Here is a 22,548-nt window from a genome sequence, read left to right on the forward strand (position 1 = left end):
AATACAGATCCACATATGCACGCTATTATTTTACTTTGATTTATTTTATAGCATAAAGATGTTTTTATAGGCCTGTGATTCTATGGTTTTTCTACTTCATCTCTAATTGGAGGAGTAAATTTAATTCTGAGGTGAAGAGTTGTCAGCCACTGTTTCCAAATTTTTTTAGTGACGTATTTTAAAATAGTATTTGCCCATGACAAAGCTGTGATTTCCTATTTCCATCTGTCTGATTGTTACCCTTAATTAGTTCTTAACTCATGAAAAGAAGATGGATTTTATGCAGAAATCTCTCAAGCTCCACATATAACAAATTGGTTTTGATTGCAACCTTGGGATATCAGCTCTTATTTTTTAATTAGAGTATGCTTATAAGTTGCTATCTAAACCAAGATGTTTAAAAATGAACAGAAGCATGTTCAATAATTAACCATTCTTTCCAGTAACTATGGAATAGGATTGGCTGCAGAAAAACTGCTCCAAAATGTAGCAGCTTAAATAACATTAATTTAGCTCATCTTCTATGGGTGGGCTGAAAAATTTTTCTAGTTTGAGCATTCTCTAGACATGTTAGGCCTTGCGTGGATTGGCTCAGCTCTGCTCACCAACAGGTTTCGTGTTTTCCAATAGTCCAGGAATTTTTGCAGGCAGTTCCAGGTTCCCAAAGAGGAACAAAAATGATGAACCCCAATGCATAAACACTTTTCAAGTCTACTTGTGTCAGGTTTTTCAGGTCTCATTTGTCAAAAGACGTCACACAGCCAAATCCAGGGTTCATGTGGGAGGCACTGCTCAGGGAAGTAGATAAAGGTAGGTAAATAAGTCACTGTTTACAGCAACAGTCTACCACAGCTAATTTTAAGTGGTATTTCATAAAGGTCTAATTGCATATTAAGGGATAGCACCCAATTTAAATACTGGCTGTTATATTTGAATAAAAGCATGCATCATTTCATATGATTAGAAATAAAACTAAAAGTTTTATGCTTGGTATAGTCATAAATCTAACTCAACAACCTATTGCTCAAAAAATATCATGTGCTTTTATTTTCAATAAATCAGATTAAATTCGGTTGAGTCCCTTCATCCTAACAGACTGTAGAAATATGAAACTTTTTGATACTTGGACTTCCCCTCCCTACAAGGATGTGCCAAGTTTTTGAGATGTTACCCATTGCAAAGGCGTTTGGAGGAGTGCTCTAGTTCAGCCCAATGTGGCTACTGAGATAGATAAATGATGTCTCCTGCCATATTTCCCTCAAGTCTACTGATTCTGCTGTTTTCATTCAATCATGGGGCATAGGAATAATTGAGGAGCTTAGTAATTTCCTTTTGTAGTCCTGCCTTTTCTCAGTAAAACATGCCCTACCTGGGTTTTACTGCCTCCACTGTGAAGCTGCCAGCAATCAAATGCCCAAATGCCATTTCTCCTGGAATCATTGAACTTTATCCCCTTTCAAGTCCATGTGAAACTGAGATGTTCCAGGTCTGTCAAAAGTTTATTTATTCAATCATAGTTCCTTTCAAGTAACCTTACAATTTTGGTGTCAGGTTGAGAATGAAGTTTTCAGGGGTACTTCTAATTAGGTTTTCTACTTACGTCACCTAATAATAGAGCTTCCTACTTATTTGAGAGGGAATACAACAAAGAAGGAAACACAAATGAGTACTTCATACATATATAAGGAATTGGCTCACATGGTTGATTGTTGGGCTGGTAAGTTTGAAATCTACAGGGCAGGCCTGCCCTGTAGATTTCAATTGATGGGATGCTGCTTATTCACATTATTGAGGGTAATCTCCTAAACATAAAATCTGTTGACTGTAGCTACTAATCACATATACAAAATATCTTCACGGAACTATTTAGACTAGTGTTTGCCCAAACAACTAGGAACTATAGTCTAGTCAAGCTGACATGCAAAATTAATCATCATTGTACTTTAATTATTCTTTAATATTATGTTTACTAGCTCCTAAATATCATATTTGGTAAATAACCAAGTAGTTTAGATTTCTAAGTTGAACTGCTGAGAGAAAATGATATAACATGTGTTTCAATTAGCTAAAGTTGCCAGAATGCAATATACAGAAAATGGACTAGCTTTTTAAAAGGGGATTTATTCGGCTACAAATTTACAGTTCTAAGGCTATAAGAATGTCCCAATTAAAGCATCCAGAGAAAGATACCTTGACTCTGAAGAAAGGCCAATGGTATCCAGGGTTCCTCAAACACATGGTGTTTCAGTTTGTTAAAACTGATGGAAGCAATATACCATAAATGAATTGGCTTTTTTTTTTATTAATTAATGGAAAAAAGAAATTAACCCAACATTTAGAAATCATACCATTCTACATATGCAATCAATAATTCTTAACATCATCACATAGATGCATGATCATCGTTTCTTAGTACATTTGCATCGGTTTAGAAGAACTAGCAACACAACTGAAAAAGATATAGAATGTTAATATAGAGAAAAAAATAAAAGTAATAATAGTAAGAACAAAACAAAACAAAACAAAACAAAACAAAAACCTATAGCTCGGATGCAGCTTCATTCAGTGTTTTAACATGATTACTTTACAATTAGGTATTATTGTGCTGTCCATTTTTGAGATTTTGTATCTAGTCCTGTTGCACAGTCTGTATCCCATCAGCTCCAATTACCCATTATCTTACCCTGTTTCTAACTCCTGCTGAACTCTGTTACCAATGACATATTCCAAGTTTATTCTCGAATGTCGATTCACATCATTGGGACCATACAGTATTTGTCTTTTAGTTTTTGGATAGACTCACTCAGCATAATGTTCTCTAGGTCCATCCATGTTATTTCATGCTTCATAAGTTTATCCTGCCTTAAAGCTGCATAATATTCCATCGTATGTATATACCACAGCTTGTTTAGCCACTCGTCTGTTGATGGACATTTTGGCTGTTTCCATCTCTTTGCAATTGTAAATAACGCTGCTATAAACATTGGTGTGCAAATGTCCATTTGAGTTTTTGCCCTTAATTCCTTTGAGTAGATTCCCAGCAATGGTATTGCTGGGTCGTATGGCAATTCTATATTCAGCTTTTTGAGGAACCGCCAAACTGCCTTCCACAGTGGTTGCACCATTTGACATTCCCACCAACAGTAGATAAGTGTGCCTCTTTCACCACATCCTCTCCAGCACTTGTCATTTTCTGTTTTGTTGATAATGGCCATTCTGGTGGGTGGAATTGGCTTTTATAAAGGGAATTTATTGTTACAAGTTATAATTCTAAGGCCATGAAAATGTCCAAATTAAGGCATCAGAGGATAGCTTCTCTCAAGATAGGCAGTCTGTGTTCAGAGTTTCTACATCACATGGGAAGGCATATGGTGACATCTACTGTCTTATCCAGGCTTCTGGTTTCAAATGGCTCTCCCAGTTTCTGACATATCCTGGGGCATTTTCCTACAGCAACTCCAAATGTCTGTGTGTCCTCTCCAAAATGCCCCTTTCTTAAAGGACTCCATTAAGCAGATTAAAACCCAACTTGAATGGGCAGGGTCACATCTCCATGGAAACAGTCTTATCAGAAGGAACTACCCAACTGTAGATCTGCCCCCACATGACTGGATTAACATAGCATGGTTTTTTAATGGTATATAACAGTTTTAAGCCAACACACATGTTAAGGCACATGGCAATGTCTGCTTGCCCTTCTCTCCTGGGTTGGTTTCAAAATGTTTTTCTCGGCTCCTGTAGGTCTTCTGGTTTCTCATGGGGTATTTCCTTTCTGTGCGCTCTCTCTCAGTGAACTCTCTTACAGGATTAAGACCCACCTTGAATGGGTGGGGTCACATCTCCATGGATACAAAAAGACCCCATCCAACAATAGATCTGCCCCACCTTTAAGATTGAATTAAAAGAGGATAAGCTTTCTGGAGTACATAACAGATTCAAGCCACCACAATGTAGAAAGGAACTAGATAAGAGAAGGCAAGGGAAAAATTATCTCTAAGTTTTAAAAAGAAGGTTTTCAAATCATTAAAAGAAAACTAAGGAAAAGTAAGACTTCAGTTGCTGGCACGGCTCAGTGTCAGGACTGAAGTGAGGCGATGGGGAATTAAGAAAAAAAGACAAGAGATAAAGATATAGTTAAAGCTGGGACCAGGTGGGGCTCTGAACTCTGATAGAGGCTCAAAGACCCCAAGAGGTTCAACACTGCTTATTTTATAGGGCTGCGAGGTAAAGAAAGCAGCAAAAGCCTAACCAAAGAACCGGGAAGGAGGAAGCACCAGCTGAATCATCTACTTCCCTGTGCTGGGATGAAACAAAAGTTACACCTTTCCCAAGGCCTCCTTCTGCCCTAGACTCAAGCAACTTTGCAACACTTTAGTCTTTTCAGGACATCAGTGCCTATTCCCACAGAGATAGCTTTGCTATATCTCTGCACCCAGCATGTGACCTTTCTCATCAGGTGCCCCACATTCAGTGTAATGAAAACTGATGGTAACAGAGAAAAAAGTTAGCATCAGTAAACCTGAGGGAAACCAACTACTCCTCTATGCACCAAAAAATCCAGCAATCTGTCAAGTAGTCACTGAAAAAGTCATCCACTTTCCAAATAACAGAGGGTATGTGTTACTTTTGGCATTTAAGTCATTTTGGGTGCAAGTAAATTTGGAAGTTACATTAAATTATTGTGTTTAGTTACCTTGCTCTGCACATTTGATTCTTTTTTAACCTGTATACTGTTGATCTTGGAATTGTGAAATCATCTATTATCTTTTAAAGGTAGATATAAATACATCTTAGTTTTACATCGTTAATTGTTACTCTCATCTAAACAAACATTATGTGTGTAGTAGCTATCTCTAATTTACATGTCAATTTGCAATAGATAAATTATTTTCTTTGAGTTTGAACAAATAAATTTTAATACTACAGTAATATTAGTTCATCCCCCAAATATAAGTAGGTAGATATTTGGGCAAATGCCAAATTAGTGGATGATGGAATTTCATGGACAGGATCAATTTTGTAACTTGCCTTGTTCTCCTAAATATTTTGTGCTATATTCATTAACATTTCATATCTTCTTCTGATAAAAAAAAATCCTACATTCTTCATAACTTGTCTTTTCTATCTTATTTAAAATAGTTCACATCACTTGGTTTAGTGTAAGTTTAGTATTTGGGGTTAAATTTTAGTAGCTGGGGTTACAATATTCACCCTTGACTTGTGTAAGGTCAATATGAGTTATTACTATTATATTTTGGAGCATAGAACAGTGTATTTCCATTTACCGCCTTCTGGCATATATGCTATCATTGTTTTGAATTTTAGATCTCTCTATATTTTAAACCTATGATATGTTATTATTGTTTTATTCAGCTGATTTACACATATTTTAACATTTATTATCCCTTCTGGCATCTGAAGCTTTTAAGTGGGATCATTTTTCTTCTGCTTTAAAAATATGCTTTAATATTTCCTGTAGTATGGTTATGTGAATGCTCTAAATTCTTATCTATAAATGTCTTTGTTTCATCTTCATTTTTGAAACTTGTTTCACTCGCCATAGTATTGTAGAATATCAATCTATTGTCTTTTAGTTTTATTGTTTTTGTTAAGAAGTCATTTGTCTATCCATTTATGGCTCATTTTAAAGTAATCTATTATTTTTTCTGCATGTGTTTCAGGTTTTCTCTGTAACTGGTGCTTGGAAATGTCACTATAATGTGCCTATGTTTAGTTTTTTTTTCATTTTCCTCTTTAAATCTTCTTTAACATTTTAGAAATTCTTAAATCTATATTTTAATGACTAATCAGTGTTGGAAATTTTTCAGTCACTTTCTGTGCCTGTTTGAAACTGTTGTGTACCCCAAAATAGCCATGTACTTTAATCCCCATTCAGTATTGCTGGATGGAATCTTTTGTATTGTTTCCATGGAGATGAGACCCACTCAATTGTAGGTGGTAATTTTTTATTAGGTGCTTCCCATGAAGATATGTCTCCACCCATTCAAGGTGTGCTTGCTTACTGGAGCCCTTTAAGAGGGAACTATTTTGTGAAAAGCTTCAGTGCCTGCAGAGCCCACACAGCTAGAGACCTTTGGAGATTCAGAAAGAAAACATCCCTGGGAATCTGTTTCAAGAAGCTAGTAGAGAAAGTGAGCAGATGCCAGCCACATGCCTTTCCAGCTGACAGGGGTGTTCCAGATGGCATCAATCTTTTTTGAATGAAGGTAACCTCTTGCTGGTGCCTTACTTTGGACATTTTCATTGCCTTGGAATGGTAAACTCACAACTGAACAAATTTCCTTCATAAATCCTGTTCCATTTATGGTATATTGCATGCTGGCAGCTTTAACAAACTAAAACACTTTCTCTTTAAGGAATGCATTTATACCATTCACTTGCTCAGTTGTCTCTGGGTACCTATTACACACATGTGAGATATTCTTACTGTATACCTTGTTTTTAAACCCTTTCCTGTATTTGCGTCCTCACTCCTCCTTTATGTTATCTACCTGATTTTTTCTTATTTTCCTCTTACTTTTACAGTTTATTTGTTTTATTTTCAGCTGTAGTTAATGTGATATTATACATACCCCCCAATATGTTCTTAATTTCAGTCATTTTATTGGCTATAAAAATATAAAATTATACTTTGTTACTTAAAAATATTGTAGTTCCCTGCCTGAATTCTCAACCTTATGTTTTTTTCCTTTGAATGTTTTACTAAGCATAGTCATTTTATAGGTGGTACTGATAACTTCCTTATGTGTATGCTTTGGGATCTACTTCTAGTGTAGATCCCAAAATTGTTTCTCATGATTTTCTATTAAATTGGCTTTCTCACATTGTGCCTATTTATTTTTTTATTAAGTTACAGATATTGTATAAGAACATCTGAGAAATCATTTCAGCCTTAGGATAATGCTATCTTTGTACAGAGATGTCTTTTGTTTGCTTTCACAGGTATCTGTGAATCTCAGCAATCTCAGATGACTTTAACCATTTCAGAATTGAGATGATTTGAAGCCGGGACAGGGTCCTGTGCTGGTTTGAAAGGATTTGTGTACCCAAGAAAAGCCATGTTTTAATCCTAATCAATCTTGTGAGAGCAACCGTTTCTTCTAATCCCTACTCAGCAGTGTAGGTTGGAAACGTGCTTAGGTTATCTCCACAGAGATGTGAGTCAATCAGTTGTGGATATTAAACTTGATTAGATGGAGATGTGTCTCCCCCCATTCTATGTGGGCCTTGATTAGTCTACTGGACTCCTATGAAGAGGACTCGTTTCAGAGAGATTCCTGTTGAGAGCGAGTAGAGAGCCGCAGAGCCACGACAGAAGGACGAGAGAACCACCGAGGCCACCAGCCAGTGACCTTCGGAGATGAAGAAGGAAAACACCTCCCAGGAGCATCATGAAGCAAGAGGCCTGGAGAGAAAGCTGGTGGACGCCACCACGCTGGGCATGGGCCCTTCCAGCTGACAGAGAAATGCTGAATGTCATCAGCCTTCTTGAACCACGGTGTCTTTCCCTGGATGCCTTATAGCAAACATTTCTATAGACTTGTTTTTGGACATTCCCATGGCCTTAGAACTGTAAACTAGCAGCTTATTAAATCCCCTTATTAAAAGTCATTCCATTTCTGGTATATCACATTCCAGCAGCTAGCAAACTAGAACAAGTCCCTATAAAGGAAGTCTATTTCTGACTTATCCTCAGTCTTAAGGTATAGCCTTTGTAAATTCTAATTCAAAACCATGGAATTTTACCTGTACTCATACCCATTTCCTGGTGTATTCTTATCTTCTATTTTTGTCCTTAGCCTAAAAGTAAGCTAATAGCTCTGCTGAATTTTCAGCTATCTCTTTTAGAAATGAAAGATGTGTCTAACGTGAAATTGGTTATAAATGATAGGCTGGCATCTATAATTTTTTTTCTTTTACTGGATATTTACCTTGTGCTTTTTTTTTTTCATGGGCAGGCACCAGAAATCGAACCTGGATCTCCAGCATGGCAGGCAAGAACTCTGCTTACTGAGCCACCGTGGCCTCCCTTACCTTGTACTTTTTAAATTGTCTTTTTAACATTGTGCTCTAACTTTAAACTGATTTTTGAAATATTTTTCCCCAGTTTTTATAATTTTTTTCCATGAGATGGTTAGTCTGAATTTACATAGTCTACAAATACTCCCAGCAATTTGGGTGTGATAAGTCACTGCTTCTTTAAGAAATGTAATTGATACTCTATGAAGATGCATTACAATCTAGTATTTTTCCTTTCTTACCTAAGAAAGAAAAGATTGAAGACTATATTCTATTTGATTTTCTATTATTGCAAACCAATTGATATGATTTTTGTATGTCCCAATGCACTTTTAAGCTGCCAGTATATACTTATCCATTATAATGAAATCCCAATTTATTTTTGAGGAACAATCTATCTTCCACTGGGCATAATATTGTTTCGATGATGTGTTGGTTATTTTTATGTTTAATTTTTAATGTCACTCATATAATTTGCCACCCTATGTTTGAGAAATTCATGTACTCTTTTTTTTGGGGGGGGGAGGGTAACTCCTATTCACCTTACCTTTCTCTTTAGCAGGTAAATATGCCAGAAACTCACTTTACCCAGAAATATATTCATACTATCCCTGAAGTTTCAGGGAGCCATACTACCCCTGAATTTTGACTTAATAACTAATGAGACTAAGTACAAGACACTGAGAAATGGGCATTCTGAAAGCGTGTGGAAGCAGCTCTGCAGGCAGAACCTAGTTTCCAGAGTAGCCGTGGCAACGACGAGTGTGAGCATGTCAAGGGTATTATTCATGCAGCATCACTGCTGTATGCAGGGGCAGCAGGAGAAGCAGTATTAGCTCCACTGCACTAATATTAAGGTACAATTTTGGCTGTAGTTCTGACTGCAGAGCATCTGAATCTGTTTCCCTGGGTTTCCAGATTTTCTAAACATACCTAAGATGGCTAATGTCTTCTATAATTTCCTTTTGTACTTAAATTGATAACTGACAATTTCTTTTCCTTTCAATTTAAGATTCTAACTATACAAATGGCATATATGAGATCCGTGCTAAGTCACTTGAGAAACTTGAATAAGTATATGAAGATTTTCTTAATACTTGATTTTTTCTCATAGCACCCAAGGGTGCTGGGAGAAAAAAAAAAGCTGGGACTGGCAGATCCAGGGTTGTTTTGGAGAGTGGGTACCAGAATCAGAAGTGGAACTGAGGTTCTTGGAAGATGGAACTCCAAAGGGCCCTGAAAGATCTTTTGGAACCATTATTCAAGATGGGCGACTTGGGAAAAGTCTGTAAGATGAAGTGGAACCAGCAGCCAAAAGTGCCAAGTGGGCTTCCTGAGCCAACTATCTTCCTGCTCCTCTCTCTCTCCCACCCCCACCCCACCCAAATTCCCACCTGCCATGAGGACATAGACATGTGAGGGAGAAGATTTAGTGGAGGCTTCCTCCAGGGTCAATCCTGGACCCAGGAGGGTGGGGGGCCTCAGAGTCACTCCAGCAAGTTCCCAGACCCTCCCCCCATTCTAGGTTTTCCTGCTTCAGGTCTCTGAGCTAAAAGTGAGGGGCCAGCCTGGACCCCTGATATTGTCCCCTAAGTGTTCCCTAAGACCTGCCTTATGCCCCAGGGAGGGGCAGGGGCCAGTGAGGGGAAGTCCCACCCCACCCCCACCAACAGGGTCTGAGGTGCCCAGGTGTAATTACCTCTTGCACTCTGGAGGCACCTCACTAATACCTGAGGTCATAGCCAGGCCAGGTTACCCAGACAACCAAGCAAATGGGCCAGCAGAACACCTCAGTCTTCTTGGTTTCCCATCAAAGATGAAGGATGGATGGAAGGATGGATGGAGGGATGGATGGATGGATGGATGGATGGATGGATGGATGGACAGATGGTCCAAGTTCCCCAATCCCTGCTGGCTTCTTGCACAGGAGCCTTACAGTTCTTATAATCAGGAGGGTTTCCAAATGTCTCACCTGCTTTCTCCCAAAGAAACACTCCCTTTTCTCTGTTCCTTGGGAGACAATAAACACCAGGACAGCCTACTGTAGGAAATTGTCATGTTTCATTAAACTGCTTTTCCACACTTATGACATCATGGAAAAAGGGAGCACTCAGAGGCAGGCAGACCCAGGTTGGAGGGCCAGACCCCATACCACTGGGCTGTGTGACCTTGGGCAACCTGTGAAACCTCTCTGAATCTGTTTCCTCATCCATAAAATGCCCCTCATAACTGTTATCTCTCAAGGGTACCAAGGGAAAAGTGCTCTTTCCCGAGGAGTGGCTGGCATGTGGGTTGATTGTTACTTTTCTTTCTAAGGAAGTGAAGTAGAGGTAGTGGGAAATAGCTTGGGCTTTGGCATCTTAACAGGTCTGGATTAGAACCTGCTTAACCATTCACCATGGGGTTGGGAGCCAAGGTAGTGAATTCCAATCCTTAGTCACCCCATCTGTTAAAAGCAATAATAATAATAGTGACCATACAGGGTGGCTATGAGGAATGGAAATATTTTATGTAATGCTCCCAGCCCAATAAATGGTAACTATTTATCACCTTTTTTAAAAGGAGGTGGGGGAAACTGAGGCACAGATGACCTTCTTGGACAGTGAAACAGTTTGAGGGGCATCTAGGCTCCAGAGTAACCAGCACTGCCAGAGGAGTCTTTAACCAACCATGCTTGGTCCCCACCCATCAGAGCTGCTGAAACAAGAGTTCAGGCTTCCTCGTGATTCAAATTTGTCCTGACCTCTGACAGGTTGGAGCTCTCAGAGGCAGGGTGGGGGTCAGGGACCCAAAAGCTCATTTCTGTCCAGGTTCCCGAAGCAGACCCCAGACCCCATCTCCCAGCCCAGCAAGGTGAGCAAGAACACTGGGGCCCCACAGCCCAGCTTTGGATCCCAGCACCTCCCGGGGCCCCCTCCAGGTCTCTGCAGATGGGAAAGAACTCCAGGGTTCACATTTATTTATTTTTTTCACTCCAATGCCTCCCCTAAAAAAAGAGACACATAATATGAATGTGATTTCTTAAGCTGGTGGATGGTTTATGTTAGACCAATTTTTGGCCACAATTTTTCCCAGTTCTGCCTCTAATAAAGAAGCTTAAAAGCCACAGACTCAATTCTCCATATTGGTACGTTACATGATTCTGACCAGGGCTGACCAATAAGACATATATGAGTTTCTGCTCTTCCAATCCTCCTGCCTGGAGGTGCAGCAACTATGTTGAGACTAAGCGAAAATAAACATGAAGTTGAAAGTTAAAGGATGGCAAAGCAGAAAGATTAAAAAGTTGTTACTCCTACATGGTATATTTGAGCAGCTGCACCACCCTCAACTGCCTACTTCTGGGCTTCTTGTTGCTTAAGGCTATTAATCTCTAATTGGTTGAGCCAACATTAGTTGTGTTTCTTTTGGCTGCAACTAAACATTGTTACCAATCACTGACGAAAATAAGTCAACTAAGTAAAGCACATATTCTGTAAGATAAGCACTTTTTATCAAAAGACAAAATAAAAGGCACCATTTTATAGACCTTTTGAGTTTAGAGAAAGTGTTCAGGAAGGGAGAGATCAATAATGGCAGGTTCAGGAAAATGTTTAAAAATGTTTCCCTTTCTTCCTCCCTTCCTTCCTTCTCTGTCTTTCCTTCCTTTAAAAAAAAAAAAAAAAAAATAATGGCAGGTTCAGGGAGGATAAATTTCATGGAGGAGGTAGAAATTGATCTGGATCTTTTAGGACATATTAAAAAGGGGATAGTGCTTTCCGTGGAGCTTGCCATTTGAAAACAGGCATTAAGAGAAGGATACACCTGGCATATTCCCGGGACAGTGAACTCAGTCACACAACTGAAATAAGGTTGGATACATAAGGTGGGGCAGATTATGGAGAGCAGAGAAGCCAGTGTTCAGAGCCTGAATATTACCCTAAGGACAGCAGAGAGCCCCAAACAAGTGTAAGATGGGCAGCAGTATGGCAAAGTGCTACTTAGAGCAATAAATCTGACAGCAGTGCATAAGATGGGCTGGTATGGGAAGCAACTGAGGCTGAAAGATAGGTACAGAAAAAAGAGCAACTAACTATCTTGATATAAAAGGGTAAAGACCCTGAAGAAGAAAGGAATAGGGTTGAACAATAATAGATAATGATTTTTTCTAAGAAGGTTTCCGTGGGACTTAAGAACAAAAGGAATGAAAATAATAGTGAAGATCATAAAGTTTCAAGTAGGGAAAGCTGGTGGAATGTTTCAAGAGAGAATTGATAGTGCAAAAAGTTTGTATGAAGTCAGATCTGAGGGGTCATCTCAGCCTTCCATTTATACTGTGGAACGCCATTCCTTTTTTGAGTCTCAATGTTTTTATCTGTAAAGTAGAGGGGACATGGCCTACCTCTTTGGGCTGTTGTGTTAGAGATGGTATATTTAATAGTAGTTCAATTATGAGTATGTGTAGCATAATAAAAACTTGGCTGGACTTTGTCCCACATTCTTGGGAAAGCAATCTCCAAATCTTTGGAATTTCTTATGATAGTAGAATCTTCTGTACTTCATAGTGAACCCAGAAATACATCTGATAGTTACAGGGCAGGGTCAGCCACACCTGCAGCCGTAGAGTGGGGGCTGGTCACATGGAAAAGACCATTGATGTGGTTAGAAGATTAGGCTTTGCCAGATCAGCCCACACCAGCTCATATCTGCTCATGGCAGCCCAATTCCCAGACCTCTGCAAGGGGAGGGGGCTGAAGATTGAGTTCAGTCAAGGTGGATATTGATTTTATCAATCATGCCTTTATAATGAGATCCCATATAAACATGGGATACTAGAAAGTCTGAAGAGCTCCATGACTGATAAATAATGATGCCATTGTGCCAGGAAGGTGATGTGTTCCTGCTCCACGTGGAGTGGACATGGAAGCTCACATTCAAGGCCATCCAGACTCTGCCCTTTGAATCTCTTCTTTTGACTTCTTATCTTTTATGATAATACAATTACAGTCAGAAGTACACTGCTTTCAGTGAATTCTGTGAGTTGCCCTAGCAAATTATCAAACCTGAAGGCTATGGTGGCAACTCCTAAATTTGTGGTCATCTGGTCAAAAGTGGGGGTGGCCTGGCCCCCTGAATTGTGACTGGTACCTGAAGGGCAGTCTTGCAGCAGAGTCTTCCTAACTCTGGGTAGTTAGCATCAGAAATGAATTGAATTACTGCAGGCTTTGTAGTTGCTGATTGAGCTTTTGTACCCACAGAGCTGGTATCAGAAGCTGTGTAGAAGTTGCTGATTGAAGGTTAAGCAGCCTTAATGATATGATTTTCAGAATTTTAAGAAACTGATGAAACATTATATCAGGACTATGGACATTATAAGTATGGCTTTGAGGTAGTTATAGTGTTATACAGATTACAACATTCTATAGGCCTCTGAAAAGGCACTGGTGTCTCCACAGATGATAAAGGAGGATGACCACTATCCCTGTGGCAAAAACAACACAAAATCACCAGGTGTTTCTGTGGCCCATAAAATTCACCCCTTCCTATTTTCACCTCACTCTAATACCTAACTGGGCTCACGTCACTTGTGTGTGTGCATGTGTGTGTTAAAGTGTTATGGCAGGGAATATATGGACATGACACCATATTCCTACAAAGAGTAATTAGCCCTTCACTCAGATCCCTGGGGTTACATTTCATTCATTTAAAACCAGAATTTGAGGCATTCATATTTCAGAAAGGAGGAGAAGAGAGGGGAAGGAAGGAGAAAAGAGGGGTGAGCTTCCCAGTGACTCGTCTGATATGATGGGATATGGTGTTTAGACAACGGAGGGTAGCAACCCCCTGTGTGTAAGACCTTGAGTTGTTTCCTAGAATTGTAAATGGTGAGGACAGAAGCTTGTGTTCGTGACCACTGAGAACACGCCAGCACTGCGCTACTGACCTACCTACTCCAGCCCACTGAATGTTACGTCCACACTTTGATGCCCAGCCAGTGCTAAAATATGAATAAAATCAATAATATAAAACAAAAAACAAAGAAGCCCGCAGGCCACTTATACGATGAACTTTGTGTCAGCTCTTCTCTCTGCCCAGAAGCCCCTCTCCCTACCACGGGCTCCTTCTTACTTCACATCATCACTGCTCAAGAAGCCTTTCCGGGTGAGCCACGGTGGCTCAGCAGGCAGGAATGCTTGCCTGCAATGCTAGAGGATCCAGGTTCAATTCCTGGTGTCTGCCCATGTAAAAAAAAGACATCTTTCTGACCACCCTTTGTCACATTCTTTTCTCTTCCTATACTGCTTTATGTTTCTTCATAGCATTATCACAGTCTTCGATTACATGGTGTATGTTTATCTGTGAACTTCAGAAGGGCAGGCCTTGGTCTGTGTGATCAACCCCTATATCCCCAATAGCCTGATTATTACTGGCTGAATAGTAAATTCTAAATCTCTACTGTAAGAAATATGCCTAACTCCCCAAATACTAAGAATTCTGTGCCCCACTTTTAGAAAACAGCTTCCCAAATCCCTTGGACCAAAGAATGTTGCCCAGCAAGCAAAGAAGTGGACAAAGGGCTGTTGCTGTGTGTCCCCTGCAATTATTGTAGAGCATCCTGCTGCCCTCCATCACCTGGGGCACTCAGCAGAGGCCCAGACCACACACAGCATCTCATTTCCCTCCTATGAATTCTTCACAACTGGGACCCCACTATTTCTCCTTTCCAAATGGACTCCATGCACTTGACACTTGATTGAAAGGCCTCTGCCCTCTGCTCTATAATAAATAACTGATGACCTAATCTGAGGTAATGGGGACTCGGATCAAGGCTAATGAAGACATGGTGGCCGAAACACTGTTTGCAATGCACAGTGCCATTAGGGAAGATTAATCACCTTTTAACCAACACTTCTGTGTTCTAGCTCCAAGCAGCTTCAGTGGAGAGAGAAGCACCCATCACCTCATCCAAGCAACACCAAATGCACTGCAGGTACTCCATCAGGGAGTCACTGACCAACAGCAGCAGGGGAGTGTGGCAGACAATACTGCAAGGATGTACAGGTAAATATGGAGACAAACATCCTTGGGGTGGGACAGAATGTACAGAGTGTTTGGAAGGTTGTGGAGCGATGGCTCCTGCAGTTAGGCATGTGCTCCCACAACCATGGCACAAGGAATATTACTTCTGACCTATAGAAGGACCGTCCCCCAACCCTTTATTTATACCTTTCTATAGTATTTGTATATAAACTCTTTGAAAGCAGAAGTAAGACTTATATCATCTGTGCCTTTCAGAAGTGAACACTAGGGAACTTAACACCTAAAAGGGATCAGTAAGTGAAGCATCTGGAAATGTTTACTAAATTCCTATTTGCAAATGGTACATTGCACTAGCTCAAGTTGGTAACACTGATTTCTTCCTTTCAAAACATTGCAGTAAACATGAAAAAGAATGGTATGGGGGTATGGCAGCATCTACTGACCTACTTTCAAAACCAGAAAATATATAAAAGGATTGTTTACCCAGAATATGACCTATATACTGGGTTCATAGTATTTCTGGCATTCAGATTTCCTAACTCCAAAAAAGCAACCTGAAAAAGAAAAATAAAAGCCAACAACAACTTCATCTAACACACACACACACACACACACACACACACACACACACAGTTGTAATTCAAGGTCTTAAAAAGCTGTTGCCTGCCCAAACCCACAGAGAACCCAGGACAGCTGCAGGTCATGCAGTGCCACTGAGCCTTGAAACACCCATTCCCAAGGCACAAACTGAACTGACGTTGCTGACCTTTTCAGCTGGGCAGATGATGTCATCACTAAGTAACTCATTCTTTATTTATTACATCAGTGTGGATTCAAACAATGAGATGATCACGTTTAAAATAAAGACCTGTGTAAGAGTCCTAATTATTCACATAACCTTGCATTTATGGATTAATGCCACATTCTACAGTGCTTATCACATTCAATCTAGTATTAGAGAAAATTGTACACCCCCATCTTCCCACTAGATTGTAAGCTCTTGAAGCCCGAGCTGAATCATACTCACCCATACATACCCTGAAGTGCCTGGCCCTTTCCAAGTGAATAGAAAGCACTTAATAAATTTCAGCAGAATTGGATTTTTGAAGAGACCATATAGCCATGGAAGAAAAATGAAATTAATTAATTGAAGCTTATTAAAATGTACTTTTCACTCCCCCTCCACTAAACAGGGAAATCAAGCCAGCATGATCTGAAATGTGTCTTCAGTATGAAAAGTAAAGACTATTGTTATCAGCCTCTAGCTGCAATGGGGTGGAATGGGGTGACATGGTGTTTAGGGTCAGGAAGACCTGAATTCACAATCCCAAAGCCCCTTAACAAGGTGAGTGACCTTGCAAATTCCCTAACAGCACTGACTCTCAGTTTGCCCATCTTTCAGCTTAAAGTATGGGTGTAAGGATTTTAAATGGGACAACATATGACCAAGTGTTCACTATAAACCCTGGATCTAGTAAGCAAAGATGTCTATAAATGTTACCAGCTGCTTCCTTAGCCAAATTAAGCTCTGATCTGAGGCTCAACTTTACACTATTAAGTAGCACCAAGTAAAGATTACATACCTAATTTTGGAAACACAAATATTTAAAATTATAGATGCTAACACCCTAGATTTAAGAGGAAGTTAAAAATATTCACCACTATTCAGATGAGTTATGACTTGAAGATGTATAGGTAGGGGTGTGTGTGTGTGTATGCATATGTACGTGTGTGTGTGATGTGTATGTAATGTGCATAAGCAGAGTACATTTTTTAAAAGAGAGTTTGGGTCATTGGTGTGTTCACTTAGAAAAGTTTGCAATAAAGATAAGGTGGTAAGCAAAAAAATCATCTTCTCCATTTAGGGGTTGTTTCTATGGAGATGCCCTTTTGTACTAAAATGGACTAAATGGTTTACTTCACCCTAGAGCAAAATGAATAAACTAGATTTTTAAATATTCTTGGATTGCTTTCCTCTCTGTTCTACCTATCTCAAACTTTTGCGCCTCTCCTCAAACTCACCAGGCACATCCTCAATCTCAGTAGAAAACTCTGCCTTGAATTTCTTAGGAAACTTGAAGCCCTCTCTAAACTTACCTATATTCAATGCTTCCTTCTTTACATGTGGCATATCTCTTCTTTCCCACCGAGGCCAAATCGCCCACCCCTGCCTCTACCTTCATCATTTTCCAGCACCTACAAGACCATGCTCCACCAGTTATCTTTTCTATCTTAAATTTTCAACTTCTCTTTCTTTTCCCTCTGCATAATTGAATCTTTCCATTTAAACCATAATCTTCCCTTCTACTCATTTCATCTGGTAACGACACAGTCTTTTTAACAACACAGCCTTGTTTTTCCCTCACTGTTTCATGACATTCCTCTTGCTTTCTTACAAAAGTGGCTTCCCTCTTGCCAAACCCAAAGGACATACTCAGTTGTTGTTTTCCAGACCTCTCAGCTGCATCTGACTACTGTGATGACTGCCTCCTTCGTAAAACCCTACTCCATTGGTCTCTGAGCCCCTGGGATGTCTGAAACTTCTTTAGTTTTATTTTTCCAGGATCTATCAAGGATACCACTTCCTCCCAACCACAAGCATGGTTCTTTTCCTCACTTTAATTACTCACTAATCAAATGGCGCTTCCTCAGAGAACTCTTCTTCAACCACCTCATCCTTTATCCTGTTCATTCTTACTCTGATTCATTTTTCTTCAGAGAATTTATCACTTTCGTGATATGATAAATGCTTATGTATCTATGATAGACTTTCCCATAAAACAAGTAAGTTAGGTGTTAGGTTACTGGAAGAGATACATAATCCCTGAGTTTATAATCTATATAGTGAGATAAGATGTGTGCAAATAATAATAAGAGCAACTGCCTTTATTGAACCCTTTCTAAATGCCAGCTATTGGAACAGGGATTTTACATATATACCTTCATCTCACTCTCTAGACCAGGCAGCCTTTACAGAGGTGTATTATCCATGTGAGGGAACGTGATCTGAAAGGAATTAACTAGCCCTAAATGACAAAGCTAGGGTTTTAACCATGTCTGTAGCCTAGATGAGTGACAGCTAACTAGTTGTAAAAGAGATTGGCAAAGAATATTTTCTCCAGCTCTGGTAGACAAGGAAAGCCTTTACTGAATAAGGAAGTAAAAATCAAACTCATTCTTAAAGGATGAATATGATTTTGATAAGTGGATAACAGGTGGGAAGAGAGATACTTGATCATCAACTGTATTTTCTAAATGCTGGATCAGAAAGGCTCAGTAGCCTAAATGTACTCTAGATATATGTCACCCTCAATGTAGGGAAAGAAAAATTTTATTCTTAAAAAGACAATTTATTCTTTTTAAAACAAATAATGAGACATTATCAAGATGCTTATTGTACTACCTTAAAAACCTAAGACAGAAAAAAATAAAAATAAAGTATCAGGGAAGTCAGGATAAGTTTATTTAGCACACACTCCTCTGTTGATTTATTCATTCATCCTACATATATTTATTAAGGGGACTACTCTATGCAAAGGACAGTGAGATAGAAAGATGAATAAAACAATGACCAGAAGAAGCGCACAATCCTGTAACAATAAAACTAATATAAAATGGTCAGAATGATAAAAATTATCATTGGGATGCACATGAAGTCTCTAGGATATCAGAAAGTGGAGAAATAACTTCTTCTGATGTACTTTGTTTCTTTTCTTATTGGATTTGCTTTATTTTTAACCTTGCCTCATTTACCAACCCCCTTCACTATAACAGGAGCCTGTAGTAAGGTCATCAATGGGTTCCCTTTGATGGTAGGACCCCTGATTGTTTTCTCAATTGCTTGTCACTGAAGACTGGTTGTTGTGGTATGATGCCAAACTAGGGTCCCTTGATTCTGAAAGGAAACACCCACAGGCTGATTTTCAAGTGTTCCCATGGGGAGAAGGTTTAGTTTCTTATAACCTTTTCCTGCAGCCAATCATTCAATCCCCAGAGCCTCTGCCTGCTGACAAATGAGAATCTGGTGTCTGCCTCATCACATCTATGGCATACGACATCTAAGCTACCCCAACTACTGTTATAATTAGCTTTCATAGCCTTGGAGTCCTGTGGCTGACCCTAGCCATGGGTGGAAGCTGCACACTCCTGGTCAGGATGATTTTCTCATCTAACATCCAGACTACCTGAGTGAATTCCCTAACTCCAGAGCCTGCGAGCAACCCTAGTAGAATCTGAGCCCCATGATGGAATCCAACATATACCTAGATGACTGGGAGGGAATGAGGTAGAATGTGAGTGGAGGGAGGACACGGCAGGAAGACTTTCACCTAAGGAGGAATCTCCCGAAGTAGATGGAGTTGTGAACCCTGAATAATGAGCAGGACCCCAGCTTGTCAGGGCTGGAGAAGTTCTCACTGAAAGGATGGATGGACGCAAACCTCATCGTGCCTCGGATGACCTGAACTAGGGAGACAACACTGGTTGTTTCACAAATTCATGATTTCTCCCATGTATGGAGTCATCTGCTCCTGCCTAGGTTCCCAAGGAGACACAACCCTAATCTTATAAGTCAGCTAGGAAGCTGGGGACAGAAAGTGACAGAGGTCAGCCATCCATTCATTACACAGGTGTTTAAGGATCACTGTGCTAAGTGTCAGATATATTGCAATAAAAAAGACAAATGCAAACTCTAACATAGAATTTGCTGTTTTTCCACATTTTTTGCTCCAAATGGCCCAGTGCTCTGGAGTTGATTCTACATCTTCTGTGTCATTTGTTCCATGGGTTTGTCTCTTTAGCCAGGCTGACTTCCACTGACCATGTCTTGTGATGACATAACAGTTCATAGACCACGGAGTCTTGGCTGGAGCAAGGAGGGGCTTAAGGGGAAGGGATAAAAGGAATGTTATTAATTACAGAAAGTTTAAATCATTTACTCGGGTCATTCAATTAGGCAAAGGGTAAGTTGAACTAAAATGTCCCTAACCTCCTAGATTAGATTAAATTCATTCACTCCATATACCTATAATACCTTGAATCTCTCCTTTCATAACATTCATCACACTTGTAACTATTTCTTTAATGTCCATGTTCTCCACATGATCATTGGCTCTATTAGATTTGACACAGTGATTATCAATTTCAGTGTGCCAGCCCAGGCAACTAGCCTATTCCTGTTGTAAAACAGATAGATGAAAAAACTGTTGAACTTATTTTAAATTCCTCAGTCACCCTCACTAACTGTCTACTGAAAATGGCTTTCTGAATCTAATACTATTTCCCACACACAAGTTGCTTTCTGAGCCTGGAACCCAAGGCAGATTTTAGAGAGCAGGGGACCTTTAAACCAACCAAAACAGGTGTGAACCAGAGGTGGGGATAAAGATATCCCAGGTGTGTGTAATGAGGGTGCAGATTCACAGATTTCCTCCCCACTGTACACAGATGCTTGGGACCAGTCCCTGGTCCTTGGCTTCTGGCTTCTGCATTAGGCAGTTTATTTATCCAGAAACAACCAAGAAAGGGCACAAGTGGGCACTGGTGAGCTGAGAAGGGGAAGGGCACTTGCTGTGGAAAATGAGCAGCAGCCAAGGAGGATTGATCTTTCAGACTCTGGCCGTACACATCAGGGAGACACTTAAGAGCACCCAACAAAAGTATGGAGCAGAGGGTCAATGAGATTTTGAGGACAGAGCAGCCACCCACACTAGGGAAGTCACAAATCCTGAGGTCAGATAGAGGACTCAAGAGAACCATGAGGAAATGAGTTCTTGCTGTAGGGTATTACTGTATTTAATAGGGCAAGATTTCATCCCTTTGAACAGAAGACAGGGCTTCTCCTCAAGGTTATACCTCCAAATACCAATCCTCTGTGGTGAGCAAGAACTTGGGATAGAAATTAAGGACTTGGAAGGTGGGCCTTGGAAGGTAGAGAAGGAAGTACTTTTCTGGGTTTTGCTTTCTTTGCTTTTGGCTCAGAAGTCTAGTCATGTCTAAGACTCAAAAGTAGCCTCATATTGAGCCCTCTAGGGACCCCATGGGTGAAGACCAAGGCCTGTGGACTCTAAGCAGCCATAATCAGTGGTCAGTGTCCCTCCCTTCCATGGACCTTCATCCATCAGAGGAGTCTTCTTCATGCTGCAGCCTGTCTCAGCTGAATCTGGAGAACTGAGGAGAGGATCTATTGTTCGCACCTGGTCAGTGCAGCAGCAGAGGGAGGGCTGTGTTTCTTGGGAAGGCAGCATGGCAAATGAGAAGCAAGTTCTCAGCAAGCCCACATGGAGATTTGCAGTTCTCCACCAACTTGAGAGAATACAGCTCTGTTTTTAAAGACGTGCTGACCCAATGGATTTTTCATACCACACCTCAGAAAGGAAACTGTGGTTCACTAACATATGAGAATTTCAGGTGCTGTAAACCCTTTGAGGGCAGGGATAATTTTTGTCTTGTTTCCCATTTTATTTATTGATCTGAACACAGTAGGTGCTATACAGCAGAGATTTTATATGTAGCTGATAAACAGAGATTCCCTTTGTATTTTGCTTTGTATAAAAATAATGAATAAATTCATTAAAACCATTGTTCACTTTACAGATGGATCAGCCAAGGTGGTTACTTACAGATTATCATGCATTTGGTGATTGGCACAGAGTGTTGATTTGAAAAAAATCAGTAAATTCTGTAACTACTCAATTTTTGAGGAGAAAGCAAAGTTGGTTCAATGAAGACTGATTTAGCATGTCATAGACAATTAGGTGGTTGGCAAAATTTAATGTGAACAGAAGTGCGTTCAGCATTTCAAAAACAAAAACTACTTTGGAATAAGTTAAGTAATTCCTCTGAGAGCATTGCCTACCCACAGAAAATGAAGCAGGCTGTTGTTGGGATTTTGTTTTTGTTCTGACAGTTACTGAATGACAACATTGTGTAAGTAACTTTGGTATATATAGGATTAAGCAAAAACTGGTCTGCATTGAATGCTACCACTAGGTCAAAGCAAAGCAAACTGGAGGATAGATAGGCCAAGAATAGAATAAAGTACTTCAAGATGGTTACAATCCAAGGGGGTTTTGGCAAGCCAATATCATATTGTGCAAGAGACATTTTTTTGTCCTCCATTAAAATATCATTTTTTATTAATTAAAAAAATTAACTAACAAAACATTTAGAAATCAGTCTATTCTACATATACAATCAGTAATTCTTAATATCATCACATAGTTGCATATTCATCATTTCTTAGTACATTTGCATCAATTTAGAAAAGAAATAGAGACAACAGAAAAAGAAATAAAACGATTATAGAGAGAAAAAAAAACTATACATACCATACCCCTTACCCCTCGCCTTCACCTACCACTATTTCAAACTGAATTTATTTTAACATCTGTTCCCCCTGTTATTTATTTTTATTCCATATGTTCTACTCTTCTATTGATAAAGTAGCTAAAAGGAGCATCAGACATAAGGTTTTCACATTCACAGAGT

General features: G+C 39.7%; 1 long non-coding RNA gene across 2 annotated transcripts; it reads left to right on the top strand.

The window, feature by feature from the left end:
* Positions 1 to 4,456: 4,456 nt before the first annotated feature.
* LOC143651860 (uncharacterized) lies at positions 4,457 to 11,611 on the top strand. 2 transcript variants are annotated; one of them, XR_013160293.1, is made up of 3 exons: positions 4,457 to 4,613; positions 5,974 to 6,227; positions 6,964 to 11,611. It is a non-coding gene; the product is annotated as an uncharacterized LOC143651860 (long non-coding RNA). The 2 variants fall into 2 exon arrangements; XR_013160294.1 differs by having other exon boundaries at positions 7,980 to 11,611.
* The last annotated feature ends 10,937 nt before the right edge of the window (positions 11,612 to 22,548 follow it).

This window comes from Tamandua tetradactyla, chromosome 12, assembly GCF_023851605.1.
Source record: "Tamandua tetradactyla isolate mTamTet1 chromosome 12, mTamTet1.pri, whole genome shotgun sequence".
NCBI lineage: Eukaryota > Metazoa > Chordata > Mammalia > Pilosa > Myrmecophagidae > Tamandua > Tamandua tetradactyla.